Source organism: Neomonachus schauinslandi, chromosome 3, assembly GCF_002201575.2.
Source record: "Neomonachus schauinslandi chromosome 3, ASM220157v2, whole genome shotgun sequence".
Classification (NCBI taxonomy): domain Eukaryota; kingdom Metazoa; phylum Chordata; class Mammalia; order Carnivora; family Phocidae; genus Neomonachus; species Neomonachus schauinslandi.
Window position 1 is genome coordinate 173,387,375 of NC_058405.1, and position 9,884 is coordinate 173,397,258.

At 44.1% G+C, this 9,884-nt stretch overlaps 1 non-coding gene across 1 annotated transcript; it reads left to right on the top strand.

Annotated features, from left to right (window-relative positions):
- The first annotated feature begins 1,802 nt into the window (after positions 1 to 1,802).
- On the top strand, positions 1,803 to 1,997 carry LOC123324523. Its single transcript, XR_006539878.1, has one exon. It is a non-coding gene; the product is annotated as a U2 spliceosomal RNA (small nuclear RNA).
- The last annotated feature ends 7,887 nt before the right edge of the window (positions 1,998 to 9,884 follow it).

Sequence of the window (9,884 nt, forward strand, 5' to 3'; positions counted from 1 at the left end):
TGTGTTTCCTACACTTTCTATGAAAGAGGAAATTACTATTCATTTTTTTCCAAAACAGATGAACCAGAGGAGAACTGATTAGCCTTGACACAGCTTCAAATCGAGATATAGCCCTATGATGTTTTCTGTTGTTCTGCAATACTGCAGTAACCATCATGTACCCAAACTTTCCAACTTGAAAAACCTCACTTTCACCCTGGAAAAGCCCTCAGACATAAACCTTCAAGGACTCTTAAAGGCAAACTGGGCAAAGATGAGTGTGTGCTTTTGTCACCCGTGACATTGGTCAAATCTGTTTTCCTCCACGGTCCTTGTTTTCCCCTTCTGCACAAAGAGGAAGTCAGACTAGACCCCTTCCAAATGAGACAGTTTACAGGTCTGGAAGCTCCCAGGCCTCAGGACTCCTTTCCCTACTCTACGGTAAGACCCTGATAGCGCTCTCTTTCTTGGCTTCCCCACCCAGGGCCCCATACTCTCAGAGGAAAAGAATGAGAACAAACAGTCTGCATTACATAGTTGGAGCCTAGCTGTTATTTGGGCGACTGCCTCCTGGGTGGGGGTGGGATGGTCTTTACATTTTAACAAGGTCCCACAGGATTTCAGCATCAGTCCAGCTGATAGCTGAAAGGAAGGGGAAGAGCAGACTTCCTAGCACCTTTAGCTCAACCCTCATGCCCCAGTGCTCTGTTTTTATGAATAACATGGTCCTAGAAAAGCCTATTTCATAGAAGAGGGAAGGAGCCATAGTTCAGAACCATTAGAAGGTAAATAAGAAGAAAAGGACTGATGGGCACTATAGCAAGAGGAAGGATTTGAGCCAAAAGGTTCTATTTAGAATATGTGGGGGGCAGGGTGGAGGGGGAGAGGAAGAACAGAGATGACCAGGAATGGCAGGTATGTATCTAGCAGGTTGCCAGTCCTGCAAAACTTGGCTACATGACCCCAGGTTCTGCTGATGTCTCAAATTGCCTCTCATGCAACCTCCAGGAGCTGCCATCATTGGTCCTTCGGTGGAGAGGTTGAGCCAACTTGCCCTCCATTAGGCTATGCTTAGCAATTTCAGACCTAGCAGACAGAAGTCAGAAAGGAGCAGTGCAGCAGCTCTGACATTTTGAGAACGTTAGCATGAACAGCTACCCTGGGATCCAATGACCAGAACCATTGTCAGACAGAGGAATGCATGAACCATGGTTCATTTCAAATTCTAAGAGGTCATTTGAGGTAAAAGCCATCTCAAAATCCCACCAACATTCCATCTACCCTCTCCTTGAGAACTTCCAATAGCAAGGAGCTCATCAATTCTGTGTGTACTTCATTGTTAGACAACAAAAAGGGCTTCCTTTGAGCTAAGGAAGAAGTTCCCTTTCTGTAACTGGGACCCAGAGAACCCAGCTCAGTCCTGTGGGGTCACACAGGGGAAAAATAATATAACTCCCTTCTCTGTGCCAGTTCCTCCCATTTCTGCAAATAAAACAAAGTTTGAACTGCCATCTGCCAAGCCTGTGTTCTTCAGGACTCTTTCATGATGAAATCTGAAGAATACCAGCCATTGTGGGAGAAGCAGAGGACCCTCCCATGAAACCATGAGACTCTCCAATGCTCTTCCATATGGAATGATCCTACCTCTGCTCCTCCCCTCTCCACATATGTCCACCTAGGGTTCTTCAGCAACTTCTATTGTCCTTTAAGGTAGCTTTCCATTTTCATCTAACTTTCATCTGAGTCAGAGAGAAACATAGAGATTTGGTCTCCAGAACTAGCCACAATGCAAGCGTGTGAGCTTTGATAGCTAGGGAACTGAGATTGCTTCTTGGTCTTTTGGCTAAGATCAAGTGTAGCATCTGTTCTTATCAGCTTAATATCTAGGGAATTGGTTTTTTAAAAAATCCTATTTTTGAGTGTTTTAAGTCAGATAGGAGAGCTGAGAGAGATACTTTGTTTACTAACTAGCCCAGGGCTATTTAAAGACCTATTGAGGACCAACAAAATAAGTCCCAGAGCCTAAGACAGGCCCTGGACAGGGACAAGGGGCCAGGAATATGGGAATAACAAGATGAGGACCGGAGCATAGCCAAAAGTTTCTCAACAATCAGGGATATACAAAAGTAGGGAAAAAGGAAGTTATCTTTCAGGTCATTCCTTTTATCTTCATGGGTACTTTGTTCCCAGCCTCTTCCCACTGCCAGCAACAGGGACTGGTGTATTTAGGTGCTCCATAAATGTATGTGAAATAAATGAATCTTTCATCAAAACCCATTAAAAGCTCTAGGTTTGCATCATTTACCATTTACATGACCGACATTTATTAAGCACCAACAGTGTTCTAGGCACTGGGTCAGACACTGAAGAGTTTATAAGTAAATGTGACATGAGCTAAGAGCTCAAATCCTGGTTGGGTAGGTGAGATATTTACCCAAGAGGCAGTAAGCACATAAAGATGTGATCAAGATTAGACAGGGTGGATGCTAAACATAGGGAGATGTTATAAAGGGGGTTAGCAGAAAGGCTTCATGGGAAATGACTCACTTCAACTCATCTTACTCTGTTAAACTTGAAGCTTGATATCCCCTCCTCAATTACAAGAACTCAGTCTGATTATTCAAACTAAAATACTTAGACAAGACTTTCCAGTCAGAACTGGAGGGAGAACTTTTCCCATGGAGGGTCCTTGTTTCTGGCTCCCTCTCCACTTCCTGGCAAGACCTCAGTTGGCGCTCCTCTGGACGACCCACCCTATTGTAAACTTCTCCCTGGCAGCTCACCTTCTCCCTGGGTTTGCAACTGGGAATCTCATACCTGCCTGCAGCCAAAAGATTTCAGGAAATGGTGCTTTGGAAACACATCTTTAAAATGAAAACAGATAAAGCAGCTGGCAGTGGAGCCAAGGAAAACTCTACTCTTTGTGAAAAGCAAGCAGTTTGTTGGCACTGAAAACCTACCTGCTCTAAGCCACCACCACATCCTCTAATAAATGCACTAGCACGCACAAAGACACACGTACACACAAATGCTCAGTGAGTGGACTACAGAATATGCCCTTGAAAACTTGAGAAACTCACTTGTGATGCACTTCGGCTGCTAGAGCCTCCAACCCTTCGAAGCTCTAACCTACCGGGCCTGGGTCACACACTTCCTTCTGGAGAAACATTATGGCTTCCTTCTCCACAATGCAGAAAATTTAAACCAAGCTGAGTGGAATTTTTGTAGGCATTTCTAAGTTAGATGCACTGTTTAGCAATTATCACCTATAAGCCCTGAGGGTTGTGTTTCTAATGTAGTAAAAAGAAAAATAGAAGATGGGAGTAGGGACCATTTCATCTACTAGGATGGCTTTAGTAAGCTGATCCTCACTTTGTGGAAGGCAGCTGCACCCTACCAGGAAATGTCATTTAAATAATATCCCCTTGCATGGCTATAATACATTCCAATTTATAAAGTGCTTCCACTTGGCCAAGCCTCCCAACAGACCTGAGTAAATTGGCCAGGATACTCATCATAGCCTCATGCAGATGAGGACACTGATGAGAAGATGATGAGTGTCTTGCTTGAGCACAAACACGTGGGAAGGAAGCAGCCAACACATCTTCCTGCACTGCATCCAGGGCTCTGTCCATCACCACATGCACTTTGCTTCTGCAGGGGCTCAGAGCTGCTCATAATTTGAACATCAGGTAATTCAACAACCTTGGAATGTATCCTGAATATAGCTAAGTTTCTTGGAATCCCATCTCCAAAAGTGAAAGTACCCCAAATCACAAAACTGAATTATACATGTTGTTCTTTGGGTTTGTTTGTTTTTTTTTTTTTAAGATTTTATTTATTTATTTGAAAGAGAGAGTGAGCATGAGCAGGGGGAGGGGCAGAAGGACAACCGACACAGGGCTCGATCCCAGGACCCTGAGATCATGACCTGAGTTGAAAGCAGACACTTAACTGACAGAGCCACCCAGGCACCCTGTTCTTTGAGTTTCTCTGAAGAAACTGCACAGGTGTTTTCCCACTGGAAATTCAGAACACACAGAGAACTTCCTCTGAATCCTCTTTACATACCCCTCCTCTCTCCAGTATGTGCCACTGCCACCATGGCAGCAGAAAAGAGCCTCTCTCTCTCTCTCTCTTTCTATCCCTATTCTCTCATTTTCACACTCTCACATTTACCCTCTGCATTTCTTGTTCTCTGTGTCTGACCTTCTAGGAGGGCACAGACTAGAGGTCCAAGCTGAGTGGGAAGCACTGACTAACTCTGGCATCCCTTGATAAGCTGGAATGACAGAGATGACAAGGGGCCCCAATTCTGGGAGCATGTTGGCAGGAACACGCCACAACACAGACACAGTTCAACACATCACTGGGCCCAGCCCCATCTAGGCGCAAAAGTAAAACTCATCTTGCAGGCAGGAAAGAAATCTGACATTTACTGAGCTGATAGCACACTAGAGTTATAGTCACTGGCAATACAAGAGACAAGATGCTGACACTATCCCCCTATGGGAAGATGAGCAGAGAGCCAAGTGGAAAAGCATGAGTATTTACTAAAAGGCAAATGTAGAAATATCCTCAGGGGAAGATGAGCCTCACATGAGGAAGAAAGGGATTAACCCCAAAGTGTCCAAGCACCAGGGAGCCACTGAAGCTGCTAAGAAGAACCCCAGCGACCCATGATCTGCCCCTGTTGTCAGCCCAGGTGAAAGCAGACCAAGAAGCAGAAGTTTTTATTTCTTTAGGATTAGTCCATGAATCCAGCGTTGCCCAGGCCCTTTGGCCACTGCCTGTGATTATCTGCTTCCCATCCATGCTGTAAGTTCTCTGAAGACAAGTTCTAAAACACCTTTGTAACCTCAGTCTCTGGTACAGCGCCTGGATTCTTAGAAAATAAGAAACAAATAAAGAAAAGGAAGATGGGGGTAGAAGAATGTCTCTAGTCATTACTATTTCAGCTCCACTAATAAAAGATGGGAAAACTTCTGTCTTTCCACAAATGTGATTGTCCCTGGTTCTTGCAATCATGAAGCTATATTAGGATTGTCAGTATCTTACAATGAGTTTTTGGATCTTAATCTATCTTCACTGTAGAATGGTTTTGGGAGCCAGATTCAAGGGAATTATTTGGGTTCATAGAGTGAGTCTTGACTTTGGGACTCTAGGAAAGCCATGTGACTGGCTGTAACCTTGAAGGTACTAGATGTCCCTTTAGGGATATTATTATCCAGAGCATGAGTTATTAGGATGTCCCTTTAGGGATATTATTATCCAGAGCATGAGTTATTAGGTTGATGATTTTCCTGTTTATCATCAGATTCATTGCCATGTCTGCTCTGTCCTGTTCTGCATTATAGGGGGCTGACCCCTGCTTGCTACATTTCCCAAACTTCATTCCAACTGGCTTCTGATTAAGGTTGACCAATTTCCTTCCTGGGGGAAGGAAAAAGTCCAGGTCCTCCCCTCATTCCATATTTTAGGAGACATCCCAACAGCAGCTTAGTCTCCTTTGGGGTCCCACTTCACCAGTAACGCTCTCCCTCTACAGTTCTAGCTTCTAAACTCTGGTAACATCACCTCCCCTCCCCATCACTCCAGCCCTAGAGGTAATAGTGGCATCCTGCTAATCTAGCGCTTGCTTCACCCATGTGCCCTTTTAGTTCTAGTAACCCTAATATGTAGCTAGTTTCCCATATTAAGGTTCCTCTCTTAACCTATCTGGCATAGGTTATGTTTTTCTGGAGGGACCCTGACTAATACAGCTAACATTTTATATGAACCTTTCTCAGCTCCTACTACTCTGCCTAGACCATGAGGAATTAAAAACTATATATAAGTGTAATGATGAAGGGTCTTTGGGTTCAACCAACTTCCTGAACTAGGTGATAACCTGGCTGGAGGAGCTCAGAGAGTGCGTGCCAGTACTACGTAACAACGAGTTCTCCAAGAGAGAAAATCCCTGATTTATAGCATTTGCCAATTTCTGTAGTAAGCCCTCCCACAGTGGCTGACTTAAGCTACCAACACAACGTCACTGAATGTGGAGTTGGAAAGAAACACACAGACACACAGTGATGGGGCACCTGGGTGGCTCAGTCAGTTAAGCGTCTACCTTCAGCTCAGGCCATGATCCCAGGGTCCTGCTCCCTGCTCAGCAGGGATTCATTCTTCTTCTCCCTCTCCCTCCCTTCCCTCATGCTTGCGCTCTCTCTCTCTCTCTCACTGTCTCTCTAATAAATAAAATTTAAAAAAAAAAAAAAAAAAGGAAACACACAGTGAAGTTGAGATGCAGCCAGTTTGCTAGACATCTGAGGAGCAACAACCATGTGCCCTGAGGCAGCTGAGTGAGAAGGGTACGTAGGCAAGTGTGCAACTGCTCTAAGTAAAAGAGAGAACTTTGGGAGGCTTCAGAGAGTGGAGAGAATCCCAGGAATGGAGAAACAGCAGGAGAGTTGAAAATCGAATCAAGAAGAAATGTCAAATACTTGGGGAGTACAGCGGTAAGAGTTGTGAGCTGTAGTATCTTCCAAGAGAGCTGTGGAATCAACAGGAAAATACTCCTTGTCAGCAATATGTTGGGGAGTTGAGATTATTTGGGGGTGAATGAAAGAGCTGAAGGAGCTGCCCAAGAAGGACCCAACCACAGGGAGTGTTACAATGGATCATAGAGAGGTGTTGTTACAAGGGTCCTCAGTATATCAATTCCGACAGCATCATTTAACAGATAAGGACACTTGAGCCAAGAAAGGCCACAGCCACTCAGGCAGACAGTGGCAGAATCCAGACTAAATCTCAGATTTCCTGACACAACCATTCATTCCTTCATTCAGCAAATATTGCTCGACAGTGGAAGCATTACAAGCAAGCATTACAGACATGGTCCTTGCCTTCAAGGACCTTACTACCCAGGACCAGAAAAAGGGATTAAATAGCTTATCAGTTTGTAACTACTTTTTCAGGTGATAAGGTCTCTGAAGGAAATTACAGAACACTTGGAGAGACCTTACATGAAGACTTTATGTAGACCTAGGGGTAAAGGAAGGCATCTCTGAGGAGGTGACACTGAGCTGAGACAAGAATGAAGAAGATGAGTCTATTAGGTAAAGACCAGGGGAAAGAAGTTTCCAGGTAGAGCTACATTACATGCAGTGGTTCTGCTTCAGGATTTGAGTCCCCAGATAAATACCACTTATGTAGCAGGTCTTATCTTTCATCGCCAGACAGCCCCAAAATGTGTTGAAACCTATAAGTCCTGAGTTAGAAATAATATAAAACTTTATCATAATATAGTATCTTAAATTTAGGTGCAAATACAATAGTATGACTGGCTTTTACCCATATACTGTGGAATGAAAACTGGTGGGTGTCTTGAGCCTGGGCAGTGTCACCTGGAATGCTTAACCTCTCCCAATCACTATACCCCACCACCCCACACCCAAGTGAAGCCCCTGCCTCTCTCTGTAAGGAAAAGCGAGGTAAAACACGTTCTCCAGACCATGTCTTTGTACTTTTACTTGCTGAAACCCACCGGTGATGTCCCTTTGTTTTCCCTGACTGATTGAGGTAGATAACACTCCTGGGGAGCCCACAAGTTCCTGGAACAATGGCCCACTCCTCTCTCTACCTGCAGGGGTGAAAGCTGTGGCCCAACCCTTCCTCTTGGGCTTTGGACTCCTCCCCCCAGACACTTTCCCCTCCAACTTGATCTTCTGAGGTTGGGAGGAGGCATTAAATCTCACCTTTGCTTTCATGTTGAGCGGGTCCATCATATCATACTTCTCAGTCAGTCATTCTCTCATTTTACTTTCAAATATCAACTTCAGCCAGGTTTACCTTCAGTCTTTCATGACCCCTCCAGACCTTAACTTGGGACAGAACAAACACCACCACCGCTACACCTCAGACAGACTTACTACAAAACATTTGGATCAATTTCATTTCTCTCTTCTCTAAAATGGATGCATACTTTGCATGGAAGTAGCTGTAAAGAAAAACAAATAACCCATTTGTAAATGCTCTGGATTTCTTCCTGAAACACCATCTGGATAGCCTAGTTCTATAATCCCGTGGATAAGATTGTGACGTCTTTTGTGAGAAATGCTTGTTTCCAAAAGGCCAAAATTCCAGCCCACTAATATTTTATAACTTTTGGCATGTTGCTTGAGTTCCTTCAGACTCAGTTTCTTTCCTTTGCAAAATGGGATAAATAATACTGGCACCATAGGAACAATTCCTAAAATAATTTTGTGCATTTTAGAAGGAAAGACATCAGGGACATCCAAGTTTTTTGTGATTTTTTTTTTTCTTTATATAGAATTACTTTGACTAGAGGCAGGGGCTTTAAAAATTCAAGTGCGGAACTCAGCAAAGAGATGCACACAAATCATTGTGTTTCTTTTCCACATATGGTATGGCTGTGCACTGCGATGTCAAGGATAAGCACTTTTCATCAGCATTTTTAAAATGTGCTGAGTCTCTTTTTCCTGAGCCTCCTGGATACAAGAGATTGAAGAAATGGGAGTTCCTGGTATCTCTGGAGAAGAGCTTATTTCCTTTCCCTTGTTCTCCAAACCCACCCGAGATTGTCACTGAGATGAGGTGCCTTCATGGAGAGGCACCGAGGAGTGGAATCCTCTGGGAATATGAGAGCCTTTTCAGGATTTCAGGAAATGGAGAGTGTGTGAGACTCAAGCAGGACACACATCCATTTTAAAGAAGAAAGCAAGGTTGCAGAACATCCCGCCAAAAGGAAGAGAGCAAACGTGATGCCCTCATTACCTCACTGTTCTGAAACCAGAAGAGACTGACCATGTCCCTCTGGACATTCAACATTCCACTGACAAATTCCCCTCTCTGGTTAAGTTAATCAAATGTTCCAGAAACCAGCCCTTCCCCCACCCCAATCCATTGGACTTTCTAGTTTTTATGTGAAAGGTATTGATTCAGGAGCCCCCAATGGCTCCCTGCTACACCATTGATTTTTATTAAACACCCTGCCCCAATGCATTTGGCAGGTCCCAGGATTCTGTTCCCTTGTGTCCTTTCCATTTTCTTCATTGTAGGCCTCTCCTCCCTCAAATAAACCCTCACTCAGGTTTAAGACCTTCTCGGAAGATGATTCTATAGTGTTCCTTTCTAGACCTTCCCAACCCTCACTCTCATTCAAATGAGGGAATCACTAAAGGCCTCCTTGTCCTTGCCCCCCAGCAGACCCTCATAAATCCACACTGAAGTTGGGTTTTTTTTTTAATTAAAGCGTCCAAATAATTAATGATCAACTCCCTTTGTGCCATTGAAAACCCAAATGTCACACGGTTGAAAAGACCCAACCAAATAATTCAGTGTACCCTATAAAGCTTTAAAAAAGCAAAGCCCAAGAGGCCTGCATGACTGGTTTCTGTGCTGTCTGAAAAGCTTGGTTGGGTTTTTGGGCACTTGATTGGATTCCAGAATAATGTGCCCTGAGTACAAAGGGCTCTTTTGATGTGTCTGTGCCATGGCTCCTCCCTTCCCTCCTCGTTTTACCTGGGATACACATTCTCCTTGTCTCCCAAGTTGGAAAAAATAACCCATGGAATAGAGAGGAAAAAACAGCAGAGGGAAAGTCAAGCATGGGGGTTGGGAGGAAACTGCAGTTCTTGGTCTGAGTTTGGTTACTGAAGTCTGGTTATTCCACATGGAAGAGAAGAAATGGGAGTTTATACAATGTCGGTGACCAGAAACTGGAAAAATGTAATGAAAAGATGCCTCTTATTGAGTTGTGGTCCCTTGAGCTACATGAAATGAATGAGTATCCGAGCGACAACCTGCTACTTTCAGAGTCAGAAGAACTGCAGATTGCCAACCCCGGAAATCAACATGGATTTACATGCCTAATTCAGGCAGACAATCTCATAGTGAGTCCA